This window comes from Quercus lobata, chromosome 2 (genome assembly GCF_001633185.2).
Source record: "Quercus lobata isolate SW786 chromosome 2, ValleyOak3.0 Primary Assembly, whole genome shotgun sequence".
Lineage (NCBI taxonomy): Eukaryota > Viridiplantae > Streptophyta > Magnoliopsida > Fagales > Fagaceae > Quercus > Quercus lobata.
The window spans coordinates 65,451,351-65,479,238 of NC_044905.1; the positions used below are offsets into that span (position 1 = coordinate 65,451,351).

Consider the following 27,888-nt stretch of genomic DNA (forward strand, 5'->3'; position numbering starts at 1 on the left):
AAAAAAGTAACTACTCTCACTTACACACACTCACATCACTCAAAAAAAGTAACTTTGTGTTTTCACAATATTTACAAATATGCCACTGTATTCATATTCATAGAAAACAAAAATGCTGAAAAGTTGTTTTCAGTTTTTGTATTCAAATCCAATTTTTAGGATACTAAAAATGAAAACTAAGTACAAATGCTAAAACCAAATCAGTTTTTTAGTGGTGGGTCCCACTGAAAATTGAAAATGAATACAAAATATTGCACTTTGTTTAGCTAACCAAACAGGCCCCTAATGCTAAAGTTAGAGCACATAATTCTTCAAGGGAGTTGCAGGAAAAACAAATTGAACAGAGGGAAAAAAAGATAGAGATAAAGATAAACCTAGGAATCAGCACTTGTAAATCTGTCCTGACACTTACTTTATGTCTTCCCTACATCATTTTGTTGCTAGTTAGGTGTTTTGTATGCTCTTATGTTTTATTCTGTTAGGTGCAATTTAATGAAGTTTAGGTATGCATAATGGCTATTATGCGGGTATAGTTATGCTCTACATGGCCTTTAGTAGTTTAAAGCTTAGACTAGTAGTTAACTTTCAAATTTTTTTTAGTTTATAAACCATATATCCTAGTCTAATCAAAGATAGGTAAGAAATCAACTTTTTAGAAAACATTGCAAAGAAGTTCCACTAGTTTTTTTTTTGGTTAATTACTGTGTGATTGGTTTTTTCCAAAATCTGATTGCTAAAATAAACTAGATGTGATTTGTCTAGGTCTTTATATCATTATCCTCCTTTCCTTCATAATTCCTTGCCGAACAAATCTGAATTGCTGGCTGCACCAAATTAACCCTGAACACTTTTGTTTATTTATTTTATTTTTTTTTATTATTATTTTTTTTTTTTGGATTAAGAAAAACCAAGAGAAATCAGTCAGATGGATTTGTCACCCTATGCCAAAGTAGCTAAGAGCTCTTCCACAGGTGGAATTTGAAATTTGATGGGTCAACCATCACAGAGATAGCATCCTACTCTCAGATAGTTAAATATTAGATATATGACAGAATTGTAATAAGATGGACATTAATTTTTAAGTGCCATAGGGAGTTTGGTATTCAAAGTTCATGGTGGTCTGCACCTAATATTGCCAAAATGTTTTGCATTGCATTGGCTTGTGGAACCAAAGTACAATACATTTTTCCTTATCTTACCCATTTTTAAAATAAAAGGCTCCATTTAAAAAAAAAAATAATGAAATTATTCCACATCTAAAAGCATCAATACTTCTGCAGTCAAAACTAAGCAGCAATGATCCAGGGAAAAAAAGAAGTTGCAAACTTTAGCTGCACCATTACCACCTAAATATTGGTGACAGTAAATAGCCTAGAGTTGTAAAGATATAAACACTGAGAAGCTTTTTTCTTTTTCTTTTTGGATAGGTAAAAGAACTTTTTTAATAGAAGAAGAGAAGCACACAAACTGTTCCTATGATACACAGGACATGTACCAACAGAAACAAAACATTAAGTAAAAGAACACAAATCTAAAAATTCCCAAAAAGAGGGGATATAAGGATTGCTCAATGCAGTCATCCAATCAAGTAGAGTAAGCAAGAAAAACCATTTTAGTTCAATGATGGAATATTCCCCATTGAAAGTTCTAAGATTATGTTCTCATGAAATAGTCCACATGATGCATTGTGGAATTGCTCCCCAAATAACTGCTACCCAACACCTGCCGCCCACCCCTCTATTTCAACAAGCTAGTAGATCCACTACTTGCTTAGGCATCACTCAGGAAACCCCAAAGATGCTAAACACAAACATCCACAAATTATATGCATAAGAGTAGCAAAGGAGCAAGTGACCCACCGATTCCCAAATGTTCTTGCACATGCAACATCTGTTGACAATATAAATATTCCACATTATCTAAAGTGAGAATCTTTCCCCTAGCCTGTCCAAATAAAATAAGCCACTCCAGAAGGAACTTTCACCTCCAAATACTTTTCCAAGGGAAGGCATGACTTGCTCCAATCGTTAGGGCTCTAAAATAAGATTTTAACTTCAAAAGATCCATTCTTTGCAAGCTTCCACACCATTTTCTCAACCCCATTCCGATCAATATTAGAGGAATACAATAAAGCAAAGAAAGATTGTAAACTCTCCAACTTCCAATCCTAGATAGAATGAGTAAAACGAATATCCCAATGAGTAAACCCATTCTTTCCACCCAAAACATCACTACAAATGCATCCTTCCTCTGAGCAACCCTATACAACATGGGGGTATTTCTGTCTTTTCACCTGTTAACCCTAGAATGTAGATGCTTCTTTAATGTTGCCATGTGTGCCTTGTCATTTTGTTTAGCCACTCAAGTTCCTCACAATCACAAATAGAGAAAAGGGTGAGATACAGAGATGAGAAAAAAAAATTCAGCTGTGAGCCAATCGATAGAAAAAGAGAAGAAAGAGTAAAAGAGGCAAGTGTTTTGTCTTTTTTTTCTTGCATGTTTTCTTGTTTATCCATATGAACACAAAAATTAATTTTTTCTCCCAATTTATCACCTGGATTACCTCATTGTTAGGTGTTAGGACATATGTGGTTCACTTGTTAAGAACATATGTCACTATTTTATGTAATTGGCTAATTCTTTGACAAAACACACTTTAATTGTATTTGGGTAAATCTAGGATGTGTTTAATACTTCAGCAAATCTTGTTTCAAGATCAAGTGTTAAAGCCATGCAAATTTGTCTAAGATTCAAGCTGAAAAGTGTAAGTTCATTAAAGCTCGACAACTAGTTCAACAGCTAATATCTATCGAGCTTGAAGAGCTGCTCTAGCCCTGTGGCTCGACAGCTACTCAACAAATGGCTATCTGTCAAGGTTTATGAAAAACAGAGTTTCAGTCCTTTTTTAACTCCAATCCGTGATTGTATGTTTAGGTTTTCTTTTCTCACAACCCTAGACATATAAAAGGATTATTTTAAGAGTCGTCAAAGTGACACAAGTTGCACAAGTATTGAGCAAAGTTTGTTTAAGCAAATTGTGATTGGAGACAGAATTTGCCCTAATTCATCATTCTTGTGTAGAATTTGCTGTGTTTGTGCACAGTAGGGTTTTGTGACCAAGCATCTTCTTAATCTTCATTATCTGGATGAACTAAAAAACTTTGTAGCCAACAACCTTCTCTAGTTGGTGATTGAAGTCGCATACTGGGATCCGCGTAATTAATTAGTCACGTATTAGGAGTCGTGCATTATAAGGAGAGATTGTCACTACAGAACAAGTCCAACTGGGTATTGGGGTAAGGGTTCAACTGTAGGTTGGTATAAGGTATTAAGATTTCTTTACTTATAACCTCTTGTTGTGATAATAGTGGATTTTTGGGATTAGTGACCTTAAAATCACCTGGTGGGGTTTTTGCTGTGTTGGTTTTCCCTATTCGTAAACAAATTACCGTGTCAATTTAATTTCCGCTGCACTTAGTTTAATTGGTGATTTGTTTGTGCTACCACGTGCTTTGTATGTTAATTAACTTAATTATTTCTTTTGGCTAAATTAATTGGTTAATTTATCACAAGGGGTCAATACGTTTTTGGCCTATCAAGTGATATCAGAGCAAGCACACTCTAATTAGGTTTTAATCTTTGCTGTGTGATCCATTGACCCCTGTTATCATGGCTGTAACCAGCTTGAAAAGATCTTTGTTTTCAAATACATCTTGTTTTTCTAATCTCTATTTGTTTGAGTGTCTCAGAAAATACAAGTCTAAAAGTTATTTGAATTCTCTTATGATGACTATTGGAAAAGATTTTAATTTGACTAAGAAGAAACTAGACTGTCTCAGAATGAAAATGTGCAAAGGAGTTTGTCTGAGAAGAGTAAAAATTAAAGGCTTAGCTTGTAAAAGGCAGATGAGAGAAAGTATCATTCCCACTGATCTGTCATCTAAGCACGAAGTGTGTTTTATGATGAAGTCCGCATTTAAAGTTATGGACACGTGTTTGTGGTACCTTGATAGCAGTTGCTCGAGACACATGACTAGAGACTGATCTCTCTTTAAAGTTTTTGAGTCTAAGAAAGGTGGCAATGTCACTTTTGGTGATGAGAGCAAATCACAGATTAAAGGCAAAGGAATCAGCTCTCTACCTGGACTGTCGGACATTGCAAATGTTTTATATGTAGAAGGTCTAAGGGTGAACTTGTTGAGCATAAGTTAGATATGTGATCAAGACTTCATGATACTATTCTCAAAGGGAAAGTGTCTTGTCATGGATGAGCCTAGAAAGAAACTCATAAGTGGTGTTCGTACTTTAGACAACTGTTATGGATTGGTTCCTGATGCTGATATTGTGTGCAATAGCATTCGTTTGCCAAATGAAAATCTATGGCATCAACTGATGGGACATGATAGTTACAAACATCTTTCTATTATATCTAAGCATAAATCAGTCTTGGGGATACCAAAGCTTAGTAGAATGAGCAATGTGGTGTGTAGACCATGTCAGCTTGGGAAACAAATGAAAACTAAATATTCGGGCACTCAGACATCAGCTACATCTAGGCCATTGGAGCTTCTACATCTGGATCTTATAGGTCCAACTAGAACCGAGTCTCCTGGTGGTAAGAGTTATATCATGGTTGTGGTAGACGACTTCACTAGGTACACTTGGGTCATTCTCCTACAATCCAAGTCTGATGCTCTTGAGCACAAGACTGTAGAATGAAAAGAGCCTGAAGATTGATCGAATTTGAAGTAACCATGGTAAAGAATTTCAGAACTCATATGGAGTCCTTTTGCACAAGATCAAGTATATCTCAAGAATTCTCTGTTCTCATTACTCCTCAAGAGAATGGTGTAGTAGAAAGAAAGAACAGGGTTATTCAGGAGATGGCCAGAGCCATGTTGCACAGCAAAGATATGGCTAGAAACTTATGGGGAGAAGCCGTTAACACTGCATGTCATACAGTTAATAAGGTGTACTTCAAACCCAGTACCAAGAAGACTACATATGAGTTATGGAAAGAAAGGAAGCTAAATGCGAAGTATTTTAGAATCTTTGGAAGTACTTGTTTCATCCTTAAGGATAGAGAGAATGTGGGAAAGTTTGACTCCCGGAATGATGAAGGTATATTTCTGGGTTACTCCTCCACAAGCAAGACTTATGGGGTATACAACAAAAGAATTATGAAGGTAATGGAGACAGTGAATGTTGTTATTGATGAGTCTTCAGATTCCGGTTCTGAGAAAGGTATTGAGGAATTCCCCAAAGTAACTCTTCCTATTGAGCCTAAGGAAGTTCAAGAAACTGTTGAACAAGAACCTGCATCTCCAAATACTCCCAGTACTTCCAGTGTTATGGAAGATTCTGCAGATATACCCACTTCACCAGATTCTAAATCCCATGAAGAGAAAGACCTTCCTCCAAGATTAAATTAAATCATCCTCCAAAATTTATTGTGGGAAACATGAATGAAGTCACATTAAGGAAACGTACAGTTGATAATTGTGTTGCTAACTTTGTGTCTTATTCTTGTTATTTGTCACAGGTTGAACCCACGAAAGTTGACGAAGCTCTTTAGGATAAAATTTGGGTCAAAGCAATGCATGATGAACTACTTCAGTTTCAGAGGAATGATGTTTGGACTCTAGTACCTAGACTGGAGGCTGAGCACATCATCGACACAAAGTGGATATTCCGCAATAAGATTGATGAGGAAGGCAATGTGACCCGCAACAAGGCTTGGATTGTAGCTCAAGGATACACACAAATGGAAAGAGTAGACTATGATGAAACATTTGCCCTAGTTGCCCGTATGGAGTCCATCAGAATTCTTCTAGCCCTAGCATGTCATTTGAAGTTCAAACTTTATCAGATGGATGTAAAGACTGTTTCCTTGAATGGGCTACTTAAAGAAGATGTCTATGTGGCTCTGTTGGGAAATTTAAACCCCGGTTGATAGAATTAACAAGTTTTAAACTCAAGTTGTTAATTAGATTTATTATGAACAAAACTTATTAAAACAAACAAACATCAATATCATGTCAAAATCATGCAGCAGAAAAATAAATAAGACAAGATATGATAACCCAGGAAAACTAATGAAACAAATTAGTTTCACCGCAAAAAACCTGGGGGAAAACCTTTCCAAAAAGCAATCCACTATAATAAAGAGAAGTTTTAGATCTAGTACAAAACCTTTGTCCCTAGACTCTACAATCCCTGTAGATGAACTTACAGCAAAAACCTTCTACCACTTCAAAACTTCTGAACTCTTCAATATATGAACGCTATCCTTTGATGCACGAATCCCAGTACGTGACTAACCAATTGCGCTGATCCAAGTACGTGACTTCAATCACCAACTAAGAAAATTATTGGCTGCAAAGTTCTTCACTTTATCAACAATGAATATCAAAAAGCACTTGGTTACAAAACCCTAAGGCGCAAAGACGCAGTAGCTTCTTTTAGAGAGAATAAGGCATCGGTCACCTTTTGCATATGTTCTCCTTGTATTCTCTTATGTGACGACCTCTAAAATAAGCTTTATATAGGTCTAGGGTTGTGAGAAAAGAAACCCTACACAAATACAAAAGCCTGGCCCAAAAATCAGATTTGAAAATTTTGATTTTCGTAACCTCAATAGATAGCAGGTGTCGAGCAAGTGCCGAGCTTTAAACCTCGATAGATACAGCTATCGAGAAGCTATTGAGGAACTATCAAGGAGACAAAAGCTTTCTCAATTGATCCACCAGCTATCGAGAGGTGTCGAGCTATCTGTCCACAACTGTCGAGAGGTGCCGAGCACATCGAATGTAGAACAGCTTCCTTAAGCTCGATAGATGCAGCTGTCGAGCCAACTGTCAAGCTTTAATGATTTTGCACTCTGAACTTGTTTTCTTGAACAGACTTGAAGACTTCAATACTTGATCTTGAAACAAGGGTTCTTGAAGTATTTAAAGACATCCTAAATCTACCCAAATACAAGTAAAGTGCGTTTTGTCAAAGGATAAGCCAATTACATAAAATCATGGCATATGTTCTTAACATGTGAAACACATATGTCCTAACAATCTCCCCATTTGGCAATCCGTGACAAAACCACAACAAACAATTGAACATATGAGAGAAGTCATAAATCACTCAACTCATATTCATTTGTTGAATACAATAAAATCTGTCCTAACACAAACTCTTGAAAAACTTTGCAAGAAGAGAGTTTATGTCAAGTAGATTTTGACAACCTGTATTTCTGAAACACTTTAAACAAAACTCATCAAGGCATCTTTATGTGAAACAAAAATAATAGATTGCATACAAGTATAAGAAACATGTGCATAAAGGGAGAAAATAAACAACACATGAAGGGGTAGGTGAAGAAGACATACATCAACATATATATATATATATATATATCTCAAAGATATGCACAATGTATGTAAACATGGTCACAAGACCGGTGTACATGAAAAAGGAGGTAAACACTCCCCCTAACAAGATGAAACACAACTCCCCCTTACAAAGGAATGTATTTCTCCCCCTAACATGTAGAATCTTTTAAAAAAAAAAAAACCACATCACAATTTCTCCCCTTTTTTGTCATGATTGACAATGGGTACAAGAAGCTAGAAAGCTTTACCCGAGAGACATAAAGATGATCAAGGGGGTACAAGAAATCCATATAAATGCATGAATGTAATGAAACAAGATGCTATGGATGACGATAAAAGAAGGATGCAAAACATGTGAAAATCAAATCTCTCAACAAGAAAAATGTTATGCACATAGCTCCCAAAACACACACACACACACTAAACAAGTCTAACCAATTTTATATTTCAAAAACAAGTCAAGATAGTTTAGTGAGCATACATTAACACATGTAAAACCTTGTGATGGCCAAATCACATTGTACATGCACATGTATCAAGAGTAGCAAAGAATATTGCGTGTTATGTATGAAAAATATCGCAAGATTGCATAAGTATATACATGTTATGATGATTTGAGATATAAAAAAATCACTTTAACTCACACACAATCATAACAGTTTGATGAGGACTATCACCTTCGAGGTACATTCTATAACTCCCACATCTCCTAGAATACACGCTTGCAATCATATTTAAAAGTATTTTTGATATTTTAGCTTTTTATTTTTCTTTGCATAGTTTTCTTTTAAGCAAATCCTGCATAGGCATATAAGAGATAAAGAAGAAAAACTCAATTATGTTAAGCTTTTGACATTCCAATTTTGCTATGCTGAAGCACACAAATGTCATTGACATTGAACTTTTGCTAGGTCAAAGCATACAGATGTCATTTCATGATTGGCGAGCAATAGTGGTGAGATGGTTATTTATACCTTTCTCTTAGGATTTTCTAGTCCTTCCCGTAAAAAAGAATGATACAAGTATTAAGTACAAGAGATAACTTAATCTTACTCATCACAAACAAGAGCTACAAAGCTCACTTACTTAGTTGTGCATAGAGGTGCTTATCTAAGCTACAAGAGATACAAAGTTTAGAAAACTTTGTTTCAATGGCCATCCAAGGTACACAAGTACCAATGTACACAAACACACTGTTTTTGTATTTTTCTGATTTTACCTTTTTATTTTTATTTTGAGAACAAAACAAAATAAAAACTAAATAACCAAACAAAAATAGACAAGCAATATGAAAGCATGAAAGAAAGATGCATATGCATGAAGGCATGATAAAAGGGTGCAAATGCATGAAAGCATAATTCCAAAGATAGATAAGAAATCAAGCACAAATAGTCCTACTTTAGATAGAAAGAATTAAAGTAGAGGACAAACAGAAAAGACAATTAAGTCTTAGGCTCCTTTCTTACCCACACAACACAAGTTTTTGGCCGTGAAAATGAAAAGGCACGTGTCCTAGTATGTTTACTAAAAAACTTAAAAGAATTAGAATTCTCCTAAAATTGAGTTAAAAAGCTTCAAGTTTTTAATAACTCTCTAAACAAAGGTGTAGGTCCTTGAGAGGAAACCTGTGACCGTTTGGATAATTGCTTATGAGGATATAACTTAAAACAATTAGGACAAATGTGTCCAGAAACACCACAATGGTGACAAACATGGGGTCTAACAAAGGATTTAGAATTAGTCAAATCAGTTTTAGATTTCATACCTTTATCACCCTTCTCAGATTAGGGCACAAAGACAGTCCTTGATCCAGAAGCCGTGGAAGAGGAGGGGCCAGTGGAAACAGCATATCCTAAGCTAATCTTATCAGAACTAGGCTTTTAAGCACTCAATACCTCATCAAGCTTTGCACTAGACATCCTTTCTATTTGAGCCCTAACTTGACTAAGCTCTACCTCAAGATTTTTGACCTTCTCTTCTAATGAGGCGTTCTCCATAACAAGAGTCTCAACTAACCTTGTAGTATCATCTAGTTTGACTAACAGATTAACTTTTTCAGTTTTTACCTCATTAAGCTCTTTTCTACAAAGATGAGAAGTCTTTTCAGATTTTATAAATTCACTGCATAGCTTATCATAGGCTTCCTAAAAGGTCATCTTCTTGGGTACTTCATCATCAGAAGAATCCTCATTGTCACTAGCACTCTCTATAATCACCTTATCAGTTGAGGCAGTAAAAGCTATAACGTGACTACATTCATCCACATACTCATTAGAAGAGTCATTCTCAGTATCACTCCAGGTAGCAATTAACCCTTTATCTTTTGAATTCTTGGTCTTTTCCTTCATAAGGTAGTTTGGGCACTCTATCCTCATATGACTAAAACCTTTGCACTCATGAAATTGGATGACGGGTTTCTCATTCTTGCCCTTCCTTGAGAATTTAGATTTCCATGGAGGTTTGCCCTTATCATTTTTTCTAAATTGAAGAAGCTTGATAATCTCATCAGCTATGAAGGTTAGATCCTCATCCTCATCATCATCTTCATCTTCATCTTCAGAGTCCTCAATCTCTTCCTCTATACCCTTAAGAGCCAAGTTTCTACTCTTTCCACCTTTTCCCATTAAACCTAATCCCATCTCATAGGTTTGAAGGTTCCCTACAAGCTCAATCAAAGGAAGTTGATCAATATCCTTTACTTCTTCAATGGCAGTGATCTTGGCATGGAATCTTTCAAGTAAGGACCTAAGGATTTTCCTATCAATTTTGGATTCTGCAATAGATTCTTCAAGATTGAAGGTAGAATTCATAATATCCTTGAGTTTAACATAGAACTCATCAAAGGTCTCATCCTTCTCCATCCTTATTTCTTCAAAACTACTAGTGAGTCTTTGAAGCTTCACAATATTTACTACCTTGGTACCTTCATAGGTGGTCTCAAGAATGGTCCATGCTTCCTTGGCAACTTCTGTGGATGATATTTTCTTGAATTCCCCATTAATCACCCCACAAAACAAAGCATTTAAAGCCCTACTGTTGAAATTCGCTACTATGATTGTTGCATCATCCCAATTCACCAGCGCTTCCTTTGGCTTAATCCACCCGACTTCAACAGCTTGCCATACCTGTTCACCTAGAGCCTGGAAAAAAATTTCAAACAAACTTTCTAGTACACATAATTAGTTCCATCAAATAAAAGAGGAATCAAAAGAGATTGTTCACGATCCATGACAACAGGGGTCAAGGATCACACTCAGGAAATTAATCCAATCAGAGTGTACCCCCTCTGATACCACTTATTAGGAAATTTAGACCCCAATTTATAGAATTAACAAGTTTCAAATCCAAGTTATTAATTAGATTTATTATGAATAAACCTTGTTAAAACATACTAACATCCATATCATGTCAAAATCGTGCAGCAAAAAAATAAATAAGACAAGATATGATGACCTAAGAAAACCAATAAAACAAACTAGTTTTACAGTAAAAAACCTAGGGGGAAATTTTCCCGAAAATCAATCCATTATAGTAAAGAGAAGTTTCAGATCTAGTACAAAACCTTTGTCCCTAGACTCTACAATCTCGTAGATGAACTTACAGCAGAAACCTTCTACCGCTTCAGAACCTCTGAACTCTTCAATATATGAACGCCACCGTTTGATACACGAATACCAGTACGTGACTAACCAATTGCGCGGATCCCAGTATGCGACTTAATCACCAATTAGAAGAAGATTGTTGGCTGCAAAGTTCTTCACTTCATCAACAATAAAGATCAAGAAGCACTTGGTTACAAAACCTTAAGGCACAAAGACGCAGTAGCTTCTTTCAGAGAGAATAAGGCATCGGTTACCCTTTGCATTTGTTCTCCTTGTATTCTATTATGTGACGGCCTCTAAAATAAGCCTTATATATGTCTAAGGTTGTGAGAAAAGAAACCTTACACAAATACATAAGCATAGGTCGAAAATCAGATGTGAAAATCTGAATTCCCGTAACCTCGATAGATACCTCGATAAGTACCTCGATAGCTATCTGTCGAGCAGTTGTCGAGCTATCTGTCCGTAGGTGTCAAGCTATCTGTTCAGCTTTAGTGAACAGCTTTTCTTCACTTGTTTCTTGGTCCAATCTTTATGGCATTAATACTAGACTTGAACAACATGTTTCTTGAAGTATTAAACACATCCTAGATCTACCCAATTACAAGTAAAGCATGTTTTGTCAAAGAATTAGCCAATTACATAAAATAGTGACATATGTTCCTAACAAGTGAATCACATATGTCCTAACATGATTAATGCACTAGAAAGAGATTGGATCAAGTCAATGTCAAAAAAAAAAAAAAGAAGAAGAAGAAGAAGGTAGAAGAAGACCTAAAATACCATTAATAGTAGTTAAAAAAGGCATGTCAATTGAGGAGTTAACAAAGATTATGACTTTCTTTGGGAATCTAACTTGAGCTTATTAAACCTGCTCTACAGTCATTATCTTTATATTGGAGTAAAAAATAACCCCAACAGAAGCTAGAAGATCAGATGGCCCTCATCCTAAGAAATGACTGCCCAACATTTGAACTTTAAGCGAATGTCTGTGTTTTGTTAAGGTGATGGTCAAATAGGGTGCTGCCTTTTAATCTCAGCTTAAATTGTTCACATTTGTTGGTTTAGTTGGGTTTTTTTTTCCCCCACATAGGGTTATGGAGTCAACTACAGTGTAGATTTTCAAATTTTCAAATTATGGTTTATTTCTCCTTAAAATTTAGTTAAGTCAAGAAAATTTTTCTTTGATCTTCCACTTGTTTCTTTCTTCAATAAATTTTTTTATTAATGCCTTCAATTTTTGAAAATTTAGGCAGGTTGGTAGTGGATATGGATAATGTTGGGGCATTTATATTGTAGTAGATTACTTCCCCCCTCCCCCAATAAAAAATTAGTATAGTATGGTTATGACTTCTCAATCTAGGCACATTTTCCATGCATGTGATTTTGGACTGGTAGTTCTAGAAAGTCTCTGGTCTACATGTCTACAACTTTAATGTTTTGCACAATCTATTCTTGTTAATAGTCATTGCATTCATTGGATTTTGTTGTGATTTATTGCTTGGAATTTTTTAAGCTACATTATATCTCCATTGCCCTTTTCTTTTACACTTTTGCTTATTCAGATTGGACTTAAAGGGGAAAAGTGAGGTTCATACATCGGGATTTTGCTTGGATGATGAATGTTGGAAACTATATGAGCAGAACGTGCAGAGTCTTCTGAATCAGGGGTTGAATAATAAAGCAAAGTTGATTCGTGTTACCTGGAGAAACACATTGTCAGAATGCAGTATAGAGAATGTATGGAATCTAATTTTAACTTCAACTTCCCATTCCAGTTTGCTTTTGTTTTGGATCGACATCTTCTAATCAGCTTATCACTCCAGGGCTTTTCAATATTAGATAGAGAGCCATTGCTTGTTGGAGTTTCAGTGAGCTCTATGGAGAATGCTTTCAGGGTTGTTGATATTGGCCCAAATGCTGAAAATAAGGAGGAGGTATTTGGGTTTTCTCTTTTAGATTTTTTTTTTTTTTTTTTTTTTTTTGTTGTGTGTGTGTGGGGGGGTGGGTGGATTTGCCTTAGGCCCTCAAATTCCGAAAGTTTTGGGGGGAGAAGGCTGAGCTTAGGAGATTTAAAGATGGTACAATTGCAGAAAGCACAGGTGAGGTATTCCTTCATGCTTCTTTTGGCTGCTGGTAATCAAGTTTAGTTGATTCTGGAGGTTTTGCATGCTTTTTACCCATTTGGCTAAGATCAAGTGTCAAGATGATAAACCTGATGGTTTTTTTCCCCCATTTTTCGTAGTATGGGAATGTGAGCACTGGAATAGACATCTCATTTTGAAAAGAATTGCTGAATATATACTTTTGCGGCATCTTTCTTTATCAAAGGAGAATATTGTGCATATTGTGGATCAACTTGATTTCTCTCTACTTCATGGTGTTCGTGGTAATGAATTGGCCACTGAGTATTTTTAAATTTTGCCAATTCTTTTTATTGTTCTTTTCTCTTGGAATTGCTCAATGCTTTGTAATAAGAAAGTGATAATTTTATTAGATCCTATATCATTTTCTGGAAGCTTGCTTGAGGCACTTGAAGTTTTATCAAAGCGCCTGCGTCTTATCCAAGACATCCCATTGAAGGTATCTAGTGTGCAGCCCTTGGATCCAGGTATCTTTTCATAGCTGGAAATCTCTGTTCATGTTTTGTTATCTTTGTTTAAAAGATTTTTTTGTTGCTTATAGAAGTTATAATGGTAGCTTAGCTCATAAAACTCTATCGAGAATTTGGGTTTGGATTGTTCTTATACAGAGTTTATTTTGTAATTAAGGAAAATTCTTGATTTGGCTTATCTTTTATAGCCAATTAACCCTCCTCAACCAAGAATTATTGTCTTGTGCACTTATCATAAATTGCAGCTTTCAGGTTCACTTCTGTCTTCCCTCCCGAACCTCATCCACTGGCTATTGACAAGGGTGATGTTCCAAGGCTACAAAAGCTCATGCCATCCTGCATTCAGCCTCTGGAAGTTATGATTCAGGCATGATATCTTGTTTATCTGTCTTGATTTCTTTATTTATTCTTGTTATTTAATTTCTGAAAGTTATAATTTTCTCTGATCCAGTTGGAAGGCTCTGGGAACTGGCCAATGGATGATATAGCGATTGAGAAAACTAAAACTGCTTTCCTTCTTAAAATTGGAGAGAGGTAGGTCATGCTGGGGTTCTATATTCACAACAATGGCTATTTTCTTTTTGAAAGGTTTTATCTAATGATACTACTATGGCAGTCTCCAGAATTCTTGGGGGATGACATGTACTGCTACTGAGGATGATGTTGATGTTTTCATGTCTGGATATGTATTTCGTCTTAAAATTTGGCATGAGAGGGGCCTGAGTTTGTTGAAAAGGGAAGGTAAGAACTCTAAGTCTAACATATGACTACATATATATGGGTCTGCTTGTCAGACTTTTATGATGTTGACTTGATTAAACCAATTAATTTGCAGATGGAAGTGACCAATTTAAGTGGGTCAGCTCTATAGACAAAGAACTTTTTGTTCGCAGTCAGCATTCTAGCATGATTAATGGATTACAGGGTCGTTATCCGCTATATGGACCTGTAGTTTGGTGAGCTTTTATTTTTGCCTGCTAAATTATCTTCCTGGTTCAACCACCAACTCTGAATAACTTCCTTTTGTTATCTGCCTGGCATCTATTTTCATCTTGCTTGGTAGAAGAGGCAGTCGAGCTTTTGGTCGCCATCTCTTTTTAAAACCTTTGCCATTTAATGCTCCTTGCTCTCGCATCACTGGATTTTTAAGGATGGTTTATCTGTTCCTGCGTATAAGGAATTTTAACTAATTAGTAACTATGTAAATTACATGCTTGATTTTGCATCTTAAATCATAGATATTAACTTAAAACATTACGAAGAAATAGATTTTCAAGAAACCTTTCTTCCAAGACTTTATAACGTGTAACTCTATTGAATTAGAAACAGCTACTAATTCTTCTGAATCCAATTTTGGTTAATATAAACTATGATGGCTCCATATGTGGGCTTATTTAATATATGGGTTGCTCGGACTATTATATCTACAAACTAGTTAGTCTCCTTGGGCCTGATGGTGTTCTGTCATATGCATTCCAACATCATTAATAGGTTCCTCCGATTACAATCAGAATATGACTGGACCTTTTCTGCTTTGGTTGTTGACATAAACGAAGATTTGAGCCCAAAAGACGAGGAAGAGATAAGCGTAAGTTTTGTATGTTGTAAAATAGTGGAAGCTCAAATTACCAAGATTGATTGTGAAAATATTTTAGACTTGAGAAAGATCTCAAAACTAATCAATAGGAACAAAGAATATTAATCCAAAAGAAAATAGACACAAAACACCAAGATTTACGTGGTTCAGCAATAGCCTACATCCACGGATGACGACGAACGAATTTCACTATATCAAATTTGGGATAATACAAATTGGTGTAGAGGCACTCTCACAAACCCAAATCCCAAATTCACCCAAATAGCTCTCTCTCACAAATACAAAACAAAGAACCAAAGATTCACAAATACCAAATACGAATTGCGCACAAACCAAAGAGAGAGCTACAAATCAAATCCAAAAGTTGTAACACACCAAAAAAGAGCAAATCTTCAAACCGCAGAACCGAAACCAAGCAGCAACAAACCTCTCTCACTATTCCAAATTGCAAACCACAAATATCAAAGAACCAAACCAAGAGAGAGCCTCTTTTTCTCACACCCTCTCATCTCTTTCTCTCTCTCAATTGCTGCAACACCTATGTCCTATTTATACATAGAGATAGTCGGCTAGTAGTGATTGCTTCGCACCAAAATGCTATGAATCCTAGTCTATTACAATTAGGAAATATAGATGCACTTGAAATAGGAAATAGAATCCTACTTGAAATAGAATTCTAGTCTTGCATGCCACTCCAAAACATTCATGGATTAGGATAATCAAGCCATCGATATCACAAATCTCCACCTTGGCTTGAATCCAATCAAACCTCATAAACAACATTTGCAGACCACCAAATACGAATCCTTAACAAGTCTCCACCATGACAAGACATCTCTCAAACCATAAATGCAAAGCGCTCAATCAAATTAGAACCTAACAAAAAAAAAATGCAAACTATCCAAAACAACTTCCAAATACGCCAATGGACGCCAAATGCACCCAAAGATGGTGCCAAATAAAAATAAGAGTCCAAAACAAAGTGCATATCAACACAAACGAAACTTCTCCGTCACCACCACCAAAAGCCCCTACGGGTGTCACGACCCAAATCCATGGAACATGAATTTAGATGCATGACCAAACTACTAAACTTATATAACTCCATAAACATAATTAATCCAAAATAAATTAAAAACTCCAAAGAAACAATACTCTTAAATAAAACCTCTTACAAAATCCAAACTCCACAAATTTAGAATAATCTCCAAAATACAGTGAAATCTAAAGCGGAATAACAAAAAAAATAAATAACTAATAATCTTTTAAGACTTCCAGTATTATTGACTTCGCCTAAAACTCCCACACTCTACCTTGCACCTTACGAAGCAATCCAAAGGTTCTGTTACCCAACTAAACTTTAATCTGAAAAATTGTAATTGATGGGGTGAGCCACACATCCAGTAAGTAATTATACAGAATACACAACGGAATAAAGTCAAGCAAAGCACGAATATTTTGATTTTTTTTCACAACTCATTCAATGATATCAAAAATAATTATTCCAAAACATATAATGAATCACTTAATACATATGTAGTCACATCTTAAAGTCATTTGAAATCACATACATATAATTGATCAGAGCACAGTTTCACATATACACATCACATAATCTCACATACAATCCTGTGAGTGGATACCAACATCTAACCCCTGCTGGTGAGGGATCAACACATATTCTCACATACAATCCTGCGAGCGGATTTACACATATATCTGATATATCTGATCAATTCTAAAAACACTTATTTTGAGTCACATATCACAAAGCAAAGTTTATACAAAATATAATCATTTACTTGATATTAACAATTTCTTTTCAAATATAGAGGCATATCAAAGATCACAATATCGAATAGAACATAAATCAAAGGATGCTTGACTCTCTTGGGGAACGAATAGAAACTGAGGAGTTTATATAAATATATTACAATTCTTGAGTAAATCTGAAAATTTAATTTGCTAAAAGAAACATTTCAAATACCCATTTGGAGAATAGGAATAGGACTAAAATCACTTGGTTTTAACAAATTTAAAGAACAAGAACCTTTTTAGAAAACTTACTTTGAAACTTAATTATTTTTAGAAAATAGTTTAGTTTATAAATCATCCTTTAAAAGAGATTGGGACATTCAAAACGTCATTTAAAATCCGAAGTTTCTCTTTAAAACATTGTCTAAAAGTTGAAGTTTCTCTTTCAATGATATAAAAATAATGCTTTCGATAAACTTTAGAAGAAACATAACTTTTGAAAACTTTTGACTTCTAAGAACCTAAAGAATAAAACTTTTGCATATTATGCATAATTACTTACCTCTCTTGCTAATATATTCGAACACAACTGAGCACTTTTAGTCTTCCGTAAGCTCTAAACAGAAAATTACTTTAATCAATAAGCAAGAAATTTCATGATCATAAACTACTTCCTAAAACACTATAATACTCCACAACCTTCTCTTTCTATTTTATTTTATTTTTTAATTTTTTTTCCTAGAGTCATAATATAGGCAAAACTAGTTCCCACACGTAGAAACATCAAATCTGAATATATCTATTAGTTTATTCTAAAACAATCATCCAGTATATCAAATATCAAATTTAACCAACTACAAGACTTCATGTTATGATTGACCGCCACCTTCTCTTTAGGGTCAATCCTAAACTAGTGATATAATCAAGGAAAACGTGGAAAATCTAGTAGGACCTAATATACACAAATCTAATAGAAGACTTGATGGCAATATATATAATTTGTACATGCAAAACCGAAGAGGATTTAGCCAAAATTACGGATTCTAGAAATTCCGTGGCTCAATCTAGGATTCAAGGACCAACTTTTAGGAAAAGATATCTCTTAGAAACAATTCTACATATCGCCAATGTTTCTAAGATAAAATTTTAATCCTTTAATTCTTTGTTTCTAATGGATGAAAAATCATACCTGAAACAATCAGCTGCCTCTTCAATTAACTCCACGGAAAAAATACCTCTTAGCCTCCTTAGTGATGAAACCCTAATTTATCTTTTCATCCACTATATATTTTAATCTGATGTGGGCTTGGTGGAAAATGGGCTGGACTTTAAAATCCTCTTGAGCTTATCTCTTTAGTCTCCAAGAAGCCCATAAAACATCTTCATCCTTTTTATTTATCATTTTAATTGCTGCACCAAATTGTATGCACTAAAATTTTAATTTCTCACCTATTTGTAGCACCACAAAAATTGTCTACTCCCATCTTACTGTGCACACACATATACTACCTCAACTCTATAATAAGATTGACAAGGTATAGTGATAATCATAAAAACAAAAATTGGGGTATTACAACGGGCTAATTCAATTTGCAAATACCGAACAAGTCCAAGCAACACTTGAACTTGTGCAAATGCTTAATCACCATGTCACCACCAAAAATAACACCGTGATTCCTATCTCCAAAAGAAGTCTCCTTAATAGGCTCCCATATATCACTATGTACATAATCAAGCAAACCCATAGTATGATGAACCATTGTACCAAACTTGACCTTTGTTTGCTTCTCCAAAGCACGAGGCTCACAAACTTCAAATTTGTAGTTCTTGACACTCTCAAACAAAGTATTATCATTGGCATGCTCCAAATGTCTAATAGTGCCTGAAGTAACCTACCCAATTGCTACTCCACCTAAAACAGTACTCCCTTTGAGAAAATACATGTTCCTACAACGTGTGGTCATCATCACTACCAAAGCACTATGTTGTACCTTCAAAGTACCATTCTCCATAGTAATCTTGAAACCCTTGGATTCTAATAAACCAACTGAGATGAGATTCCTTTTCAATTTAGGTACATATCGAACCTTATTCAGAAAACGAATTGTTCCATCATGCAATTTTAGCTTGATTTTACCTTTCTCCAAAGTCTCACAAGTTTGATCATTACCCATGACGACTGAACCAAGTTCCAACTCTTCTAGGTTGTAAAACCATTCCTTTTTCGTACACATATGGAAGGTGCAAGCTAAATCCAAAACCCATTCATTTGAATGGCAAACAAATGATGAACTAGTCAATGCAAAATCAGAATCCTCATCACAATCATGTGCTACATTTGCATTAGAATCCTTCTCGTCTTTGTTTTGCAACAAAGGACAATCTTTCTTCCAATGCCCCTTTTTGTGACAATAGGCACACTCATCTTTCTTGAGTTTCTTATCATTAGACATGCCCTTAACAATCAAAGCCTCAATCATCGTGTCCCTTTGAGCTTGCTTATCTTTCATACGATACTCATTATTAGTCAAAGCATTGGACACATCATCAAACTTAATTTTATCTTTTCCGTACAAAAGAGTAGTAATTAGATGATCATAAGTATCAGGCAATGAATTCAATAACAAGAGAGCTTTATACTCACTGCTACTATCAACTTCCAAATTTTGCAAATCAACAAGTATTTTATTGTAATCATTCAAGTGTTCAGACATAGAAATACCTGCACAATATTGGAAACGAAAGAGCTTCTTCTTCAAGTAGAGACGATTCTCCACACTCTTGGTCATATACTTGTCCTCTAATTTCTTCCAAAGCACTTTAGCATTCGTCTCCCTCATAACAAAATACTTTTGATTCTTGGCCAAAAACAAACAAATGGTGCCACAAGCTTGTCTATTAATCTTTTCCCAATCCTTGTCTAACATCCCTTCAAGTTTGTCTTCCAAATTAATATCCAAAGGACCAAGACAGCCATAACTTCGCATTGCCACATGCCAAAGTTATTCATTCCATCAAATTTCTCTACTTCAAATTAGGCATTAGAAACCATTGTCCTAACCGCCAAAGGTTTTGCAGAAGACTCTGACAAAGATCTTTCAGAAGAATCTGCCGAAGATTTTGTAGAGGAATCACTTGATATCTTTCTCCCCAATAATCAGATCCACGAACCAATCACCAAAATCTCCAAAGAGAACAAATCCAAATGCCTAGGTAGCGAACCTTGGCTCTGATACCAGTTTGTTGTAAAATAGTGGAAGCTCAACTTATCAAAATTTATTGTGAAAATATTTTAGGCTTGAGAAAGATCTCAAAACTAATCAATAGGAACGAAGAAAATTAATCCAAAAGAAAATAGACAAAACACTAAGATTTATGTGGTTCGGCAATAGCCTACATCCACAGATGACAACAAACGAATTTTACTATATCAAATTTGGGATAATACAAATTGGTGTAGAGGCACTCTCACAAATCCAAATCCCAAATACACCCAAATAGCTCTCTCTCATAAATACAAAACAAAGAACCAAAGGTTCACAAATACCAAATACAAATTGCACACAAACCAAAGAGAGAGCTATAAATCAAATCCAAAAGTTGTAACACACCAAGAAAGAGCAAATCTTCAAACCACAAAACCGAAACCAAGCGGCAACAAACCTCTCTCATTATTCCAAATTGTAACCCACAAATATCAAAGAACCAAACCAAGAGAGAGCCTCTTTTCTCACACCCTCTCATCTCTTCCTCTCTCTCAATTGCCGCAACACCTATGTCCTATTTATGCATAGAGATAGTCGGCTAGTAGTGATTGCTTTGCACCAAAATTGCTATGAATCCTAGTCTATTACAATTAGGAAATATAGATGCACTTGAAATAGGAAATAGAATCCTACTTGAAATAGAATTCAAGTCTTGCACGCCACTCCAAACATTCATTGATTAGGATAATCAAGCCACCGACATCACACTGTATTGAGTGAATTATTATTGAATAGTATACAATAATTTTGGTTCATTCTTACTTAAATTTGTGATCTTATTTTTCACTGGATGTCCATTATCATTTTTTCAGAATAACTTTATGTTGACTAGAAAAGGTTACGAAGAAAACAAACAAAATGTAAATGCAGCAATGTTCCTGGCTACAGCTTATGACAAGGCATCTAAGGCTTGGACCAGATTCTCTCCAAACGTATCAGTTGGTAGTTCCTTTAAATTCAACTTGGTTGCCTAATTGTTTAAAAGCTGAAGCATCTTCTCATATGTTCGTGCTTGCTAATTTATGGCATCGGTTGGTAGTTCCTTTAAATTCAATTTGCTTGCGCTTATTTGACAATATTGTTACCTTTCCAATGGATATTCCTTTTCCATTAAAACATTTCTTGCGAGTTGTATTGTGAGAGTATCTTGGTAGCTTTCCTGCAAACATTGACTTAGCCAAGAAGAAATTCTTTGGTATCATCTAGATTTTGCTCAGTGGAGACACTCTCAACATCTATTTGCCTGCATCCAGTTCTTGTTTTTGTATGTGCAAATAGTGTTAGATTTAGTATGGATTGTGTCCTATTCTATATTGACACATGGAAACTCTTTTACTCAAAAGGAACTTAAAAGGTTGGTGGCTTATGCTAGAAGCAGTGCAAACTTGTTGAACAAACTCATCTTGCAGGATCAGATTGATTCCTATAAATGGGAGGTGAGTCTGAAACATTTGTCAGGTTTTAGAGGATTATGGTTTTTTAATTTTTTGATTTCTATGTACATGAGTTGTTACAGGCTTACAGCATCATTTTTTTCTTGCAGTGCCTTCTCCGAACTCCTTTGAACAACTATGATGCTGTCATTCTTCTCCACAGGGACAAATTACCATACCCCCAACGTCTTCTCTTTCCTTCTGAGCTAAACCAAGGTAAACTTCTGCAGCCTTTTTCACTAGCATTGCTGAACTTTTTAGTAAATTGAGTTCCATAACATGCATATCCTGAGCAGGGAAGCATGTGGCTCGGGGGAATGCTAGCAAGGTTTTCCAACCCTTCATGTCGCCTGGAGACTTCTAGGGTAGCTTACAGGAACTGAAAAATAAGCTATTGGTGAACTTTGATCCACTGAGGTTCTTTGTTGGAGATTTAGAGGCAAGCATTTTCACTGGTTTGATGTTAATCTTGAAATCATTGCTCTCCTTATTATTTACATTACATTTTCTTTTGACTCATGCAGAAAGAATTTTCCAACATGTTCAAGGTCTATGAGGGGGCACATATCTTTTATAGCATTCGACTGTGTGCCTTACCAATCCATGTAATCACCAATTGGTGAAGGATGAGGGGGCACATATCTTTTATAGCATTCGATCGCAAACCAAGCCCATTGGTATTGGAGCAAATTGTGAAATCCCTCACAATCCCTCCCTCACAATGCGGCTCCAATGACTTGAACCTATGACCTTGGCCCTGATACCACTTGTCAGACCGTGTGCCTTACCAATCCATCCAACCACTAATTGGTGAAGGATGAGGGGGCACATATCTTTTATAGCATTCGATCGCAAACCAAGCCCATTGGTATTGGAGCAAATTGTGAAATCCCTCACAATCCCTCCCTCACAATGCGGCTCCAATAACTTGAACCTATGACCTTGGTCCTGATACCACTTGTCAGACCGTGTGCCTTACCAATCCATCCAACCACTAATTGGTGAAGGATGAGGGGGCACATATCTTTTATAGCATTCGATCGCAAACCAAGCCCATTGGTATTGGAGCAAATTGTGAAATCCCTCACAATCCCTCCCTCACAATGCGGCTCCAATGACTTGAACCTATGACATTGGCCCTGATACCACTTGTCAGACCGTGTGCTTTACCAATCCATCCAACCACCAATTGGTGAAGGATGAGGGGGCACATATCTTTTATAGCATTCGATCGCAAACCAAGCCCATTGGTATTGGAGCAAATTGTGAAATCCCTCACAATCCCTCCCTCACAATGCGGCTCCAATGACTTGAACCTATGACCTTGGCCCTGATACCACTTGTCAGACCGTGTGCCTTACCAATCCATCCAACCACTAATTGGTGAAGGATGAGGGGGCACATATCTTTTATAGCATTCGATCGCAAACCAAGCCCATTGGTATTGGAGCAAATTGTGAAATCCCTCACAATCCCTCCCTCACAATGCGGCTCCAATAACTTGAACCTATGACCTTGGTCCTGATACCACTTGTCAGACCGTGTGCCTTACCAATCTATCCAACCACCAATTGGTGAAGGATGAGGGGACAAATATCTTTTATAGCATTCAATCGCAGACCAAGCCCATTGGTATTGGAGCAAATTGTGAAATCCCTCACAATATCTTTCCTAAGTTCTGATGAGAAACTTGATGAGATGCAATGTGTAGTGTACTGATCTTATTAACTTGAATCTTCTGCCCTGAATTTATATATTATTCTAGAAACGGGGTCGAGAAGAAGGAGAAGATCCAGTTGATGTATTAAAATCTGTTGGTCAATTCGGTAAAGGATTTGTGAGGAGTGTTTATTCCCTGAAGTCTCCAAGGCTTATGAATTAACCATGTACTGAATGAGTAATAGTAAAGAAATCACAAATAGCGTGTTGTAAGTTTTTTATTATTATTTATTTTTAATATATTAATATTTATTTATTTATAGTTGAATGGTATTCCCCATTTTCCAATTGACAAAATAGTTTTGAGGAGCATTGTGCTGTGATTTTTGTTTCTTGTTTCTAGTTTTTGGTTGGTTAGAGAAATAAGAAATAGAGGGGAAAGAGAGGGGAGGGGGTACAGCTGTACAAGGTTATGCTACATGTACTGGTGACTGCAACACGCAGGAGTTGAAAAAACGAAACCGTTCGGCAATATTTGTGTATTTTTGCTTTATAAAAGAAATAATTTGATTTGTAGTATTAAACTCCATTTGATATCTTCTCAGCAATAATATATGGAGATATCTTGATGAATGCATTACTATGGGGCTGTGATCAATTACGTGCACCAATATATGGATTCAATCAAAACTCTGTACTAAAGCTTTAAAAAGAAGATAAAGGTTATATTCATAACATTTTTATCATACTTTCACAACAAATCTTAAATCATAATTAAGTTGTTATTAGTTCTGATTTAAACTCATTATTGAAATTACTTGTTTTGCTCATCAATAACAATAAATAACAATTTGTCAATTAAAATTTGTTTTGAAAGTGTTATGAACATAACATTTCTTAAAAAATAAAGGTTAAATTATAAGTTACACCTTATTTATTTATTTATTTATTTATTTATATGTTATCAATTCGTTCCTTTAAATTTTGACTGGTTTTCAATATAGGCTCTTTGTCTAAATTGTTAAGTCTTTTAAAATGATGTAATTTTGAAAAGTAAAATATGCTAAAAATAAAAAACCCTAAAGAATTGAAATGAGAATAGGTCAAATTCATTCTATGAAGTAATGGGGAAAAAAAGGGTTCATAAGTGAAGAGAAGACAATGGGTTATGACTTGTGAGCATAGTTATTAAACCCAAATTGACTTAGCCGATTGGACTGAAAACCTAGTGACTTGGCACCTAAATCGGTCCGGGTATTTAAATGGATGATTTTGCATATGACTTAGTCAAACTTGGTGGGTTTGTGACAACTTGAGTAACTTGGATTTTAGGAAATCTAGAACTAAATCTAAGGATTTAAAACAGATAAAGTGTTAGAGATTAGAGTAGTCCAAGATGTGGAGTGCAAATGATTTTGGTTGAGTTTTGATGAAGAAGATCAAGGTTTTGGGAAGTTGGAGTAGTAAGCGAGAAAAAGACAAAATTTTCAAAAATTGAAACTATAGTGTCCTTTAAAAATTGAATTTCTACGCATTTCGTGAGTTAGGCGACTCACGACAGAGTTGCAACATTACTCGCGAAAACAGTAAACCTGGAGATTTTACATTGAAAATCTTGTGGGTTAGAGTTTACTCACGACACAATCGCGACTGACTCATAAAGGCTATTGTCCAAAACTTGAAGTTTTTAGGAAAAAGTTTCAATAGCACACAACTTGGGTGAGTCATGAGACACTTGTAACATTATTCGTGAAAACACCCAAACAATAGTTTTTCAAACACAAAAACAACTATAAAAACTTCAAAATATGAGTGATGAAAATCACTTCCAAAAACAAATATAAAGACCAAAAATCTTTTTGATTTAATCACAATAAGCTTAAGCGCACACACATCAAATTCAAACACTTACAATCATACAAGTGGAATAGATATTCATTGAACGTCAAACTTGTGTGTTGTGTGTGAATATCAAGTATGAATTAGTCTATAGTTTAGTACGAGACTTCAATGATCAATTCAATTAAGCCATACATCAATGGCATGAAGTTAAGAGACCTCCATACTTTGAACAAGATTTCTCAAACTTTTTAAGTAAAGACACCTTGAAATTTTTTATATTTCTTTGAGGAATAAGCCTTTGGCTTTGACATCATATTTTTAAATATGTTTTGCTCTATTTGTACTAGTTTAACTAGTTTTCGAAGTAAGGATTTTGCAGCTCTTTCTCTTTTGAGTTTGAGAATTACCTAACCCAACTTAAGTAATGATTTAGAACCTAAATCTTAAATTTATGCCTTAATTATTTTTAAGCTAAATTAAAAATTAATGCTGAATTTAAGTGATTTCTATTTTCATGGACATCAAGGTAATTAAAAGCATGAAGTACATAAAAGAAGCCGACCACAAGGGGGAAAAAACAACAAGACAACACCAGATCTATTATTGAAGAAAAAAACCAAGAACTTGGCAGGACAACCTTTTTGCGGCATTTAAGCTAGAAATGATCCACTATAAATACAAATTTGCAGTACAAATTTAGCTCTTGAATCCTCAACCCAAATAAAAAAAGATCCACAAAATGTAAAATACAAAATATTTAAACATGATTACAAGTAAATATGCCAACACAATACAAAACTTAACATCTGGCATAATATTTTTCGGTTGATAATAAAAAATAATATTCTTTTGTTGTGATTTTTGGAGTTTGATTTCTGGTAGTAAAAGGCTGAGTTGGGATAAGGATCAGTCTTGGACCAATTCAATTGTCTTTTTTTTTTTTACCCCTTTTTGTCCACATTTTTTTTTTTTTTTTTGCTGAATTTTTTTATCCACATTCTTGAAGTATAAATCTTGCACTTTATAAAATTTCTCACTCTTCCTCTCTCTCTCTCAAGGCACAAGTGTAAATAAACTGATTTCTTATTAAGAGAAAGAATCAATTAAGATAATATTACAAGAGGAACACTGTTGCTATTTATGTACTATTCTAAACTAACAAACTATGCGGTATTATTATTTACACGTGTACTATTACAAACTATGTGGTAACCACTTGAACCACGTGTTACTACTGGATTAGCTTTGGCACCATACGTGAAAAAGTCAGTTACAATTCAGTTATAATTCGTGTCTAGTACTTATCAAAACGACCAAGCTTTATCACACGTGTGACTCGCATGTCCAACTTATTCTTTAGTGGAATGCAACCGTTTAGTGTCATGTGTATTTTGGCTTTATTAGAACGACATTATTTGCCAGAAATTTCTTCATTAACTTGAAACGAAGTCGTTTTGCTAGTATTGTTTACATCAAATAAAAGGATGCCATATTAATAATATATGAATGAGGTAAATTTCCGTCTTTCTAATGTTGCAATATTAATATTTTGGTTTCTAAGACTTTGTTTAACTAATGCAGGAGGTGGAGAGCATTGTTTCTCCCAAGGTTCGGGGATTTTTAAACAAAGAGAGATTGACTCCCCGAAAATTGTTTACGAAGAACTATAAGGACATGAGGAAAGACGGAGAGCAATGGATGAAGGACACAACAATGTCTTTTACTGTGGTGGGTGCTCTCATTGTTACCATTATGTTTGCTGCAGTATTTACCGTTCCAGGTGGTAATGACCAGAATAATGGCTTCCCAATTTTCTTAAATAAAAAATTATTTATGGCCTTTATAGTATCCGATGCTCTCTTACTCCTTTCTTCCTCAACTTCAGTCTTGATGTTTATCGAAATCCTCACATCTCGTTATGCAGAAGAATATTTTCTTCAGTCCTTGCCTAGAAAGATGATAATAGGCCTTTCCAACCTTTTCTTCTCTATTATAGCCATGATGATAGCCTTTTCTTCTGTTTTTTTTTTCTTATGCTACATGAACAATCATGGATTTTCAAACCTGCCATTTGTTTGGCTAGTATTCCTATCATCCTTTTTGTATTGATGCAGTTCACCTTTCTTGTTGCCATGGCAATTTCAACTTACGGACCTAACATTTTTGATAGGAAAATGAAGCCATTTTAACATATTCATTAATTGTGCTATATGATGTACTAGTATCCTGTTAATAATTGGCATAGCCAAAAATGAAGGTTTTTATTTCTTTATTCTTTTCAAATTTTCTTTAGTTTATAAACCATATATCCTAGTCTGATCAAAGATAGGTAAGAAATGAATTTTTCAGAAAACATTGCAAAGAATTTCCACCATTTTTTTTAATTCCTCTAAGTGTGATTGGTTTTTTCCAAAATCTGATTGCTAAAATAAACTAGATTTGATTTGTCTAGGTCTTTATATCATTATCTTCCTTTACTTCATAATTCATTGCCAAAAAAATCTAATTTACTAGCTGCACCAAATTAACCCAAAACCCTTTTGTTTCTTTTATTCTTATTTTTTTGGATTAAGAAAAACCAAGAGAAATTAGTCTAAAGGATTTGTCACCCTATGCCAAAGCAACTGAGAGCTCTTCCACAGGTGGAATTTGAAATTTGATGGGTCAACCATCACAGAGATAGCATCCTGCTCTTAGATAGTCTCATATTAGATATAGGGTAGAATCGTAATAAG

The 27,888-nt window shown here is 35.1% G+C and overlaps 1 pseudogene; it reads left to right on the forward strand.

Moving 5' to 3' along the window:
- Positions 1-5,596: 5,596 nt before the first annotated feature.
- On the forward strand, positions 5,597-23,593 carry LOC115968502 (annotated as a pseudogene).
- The last annotated feature ends 4,295 nt before the right edge of the window (positions 23,594-27,888 follow it).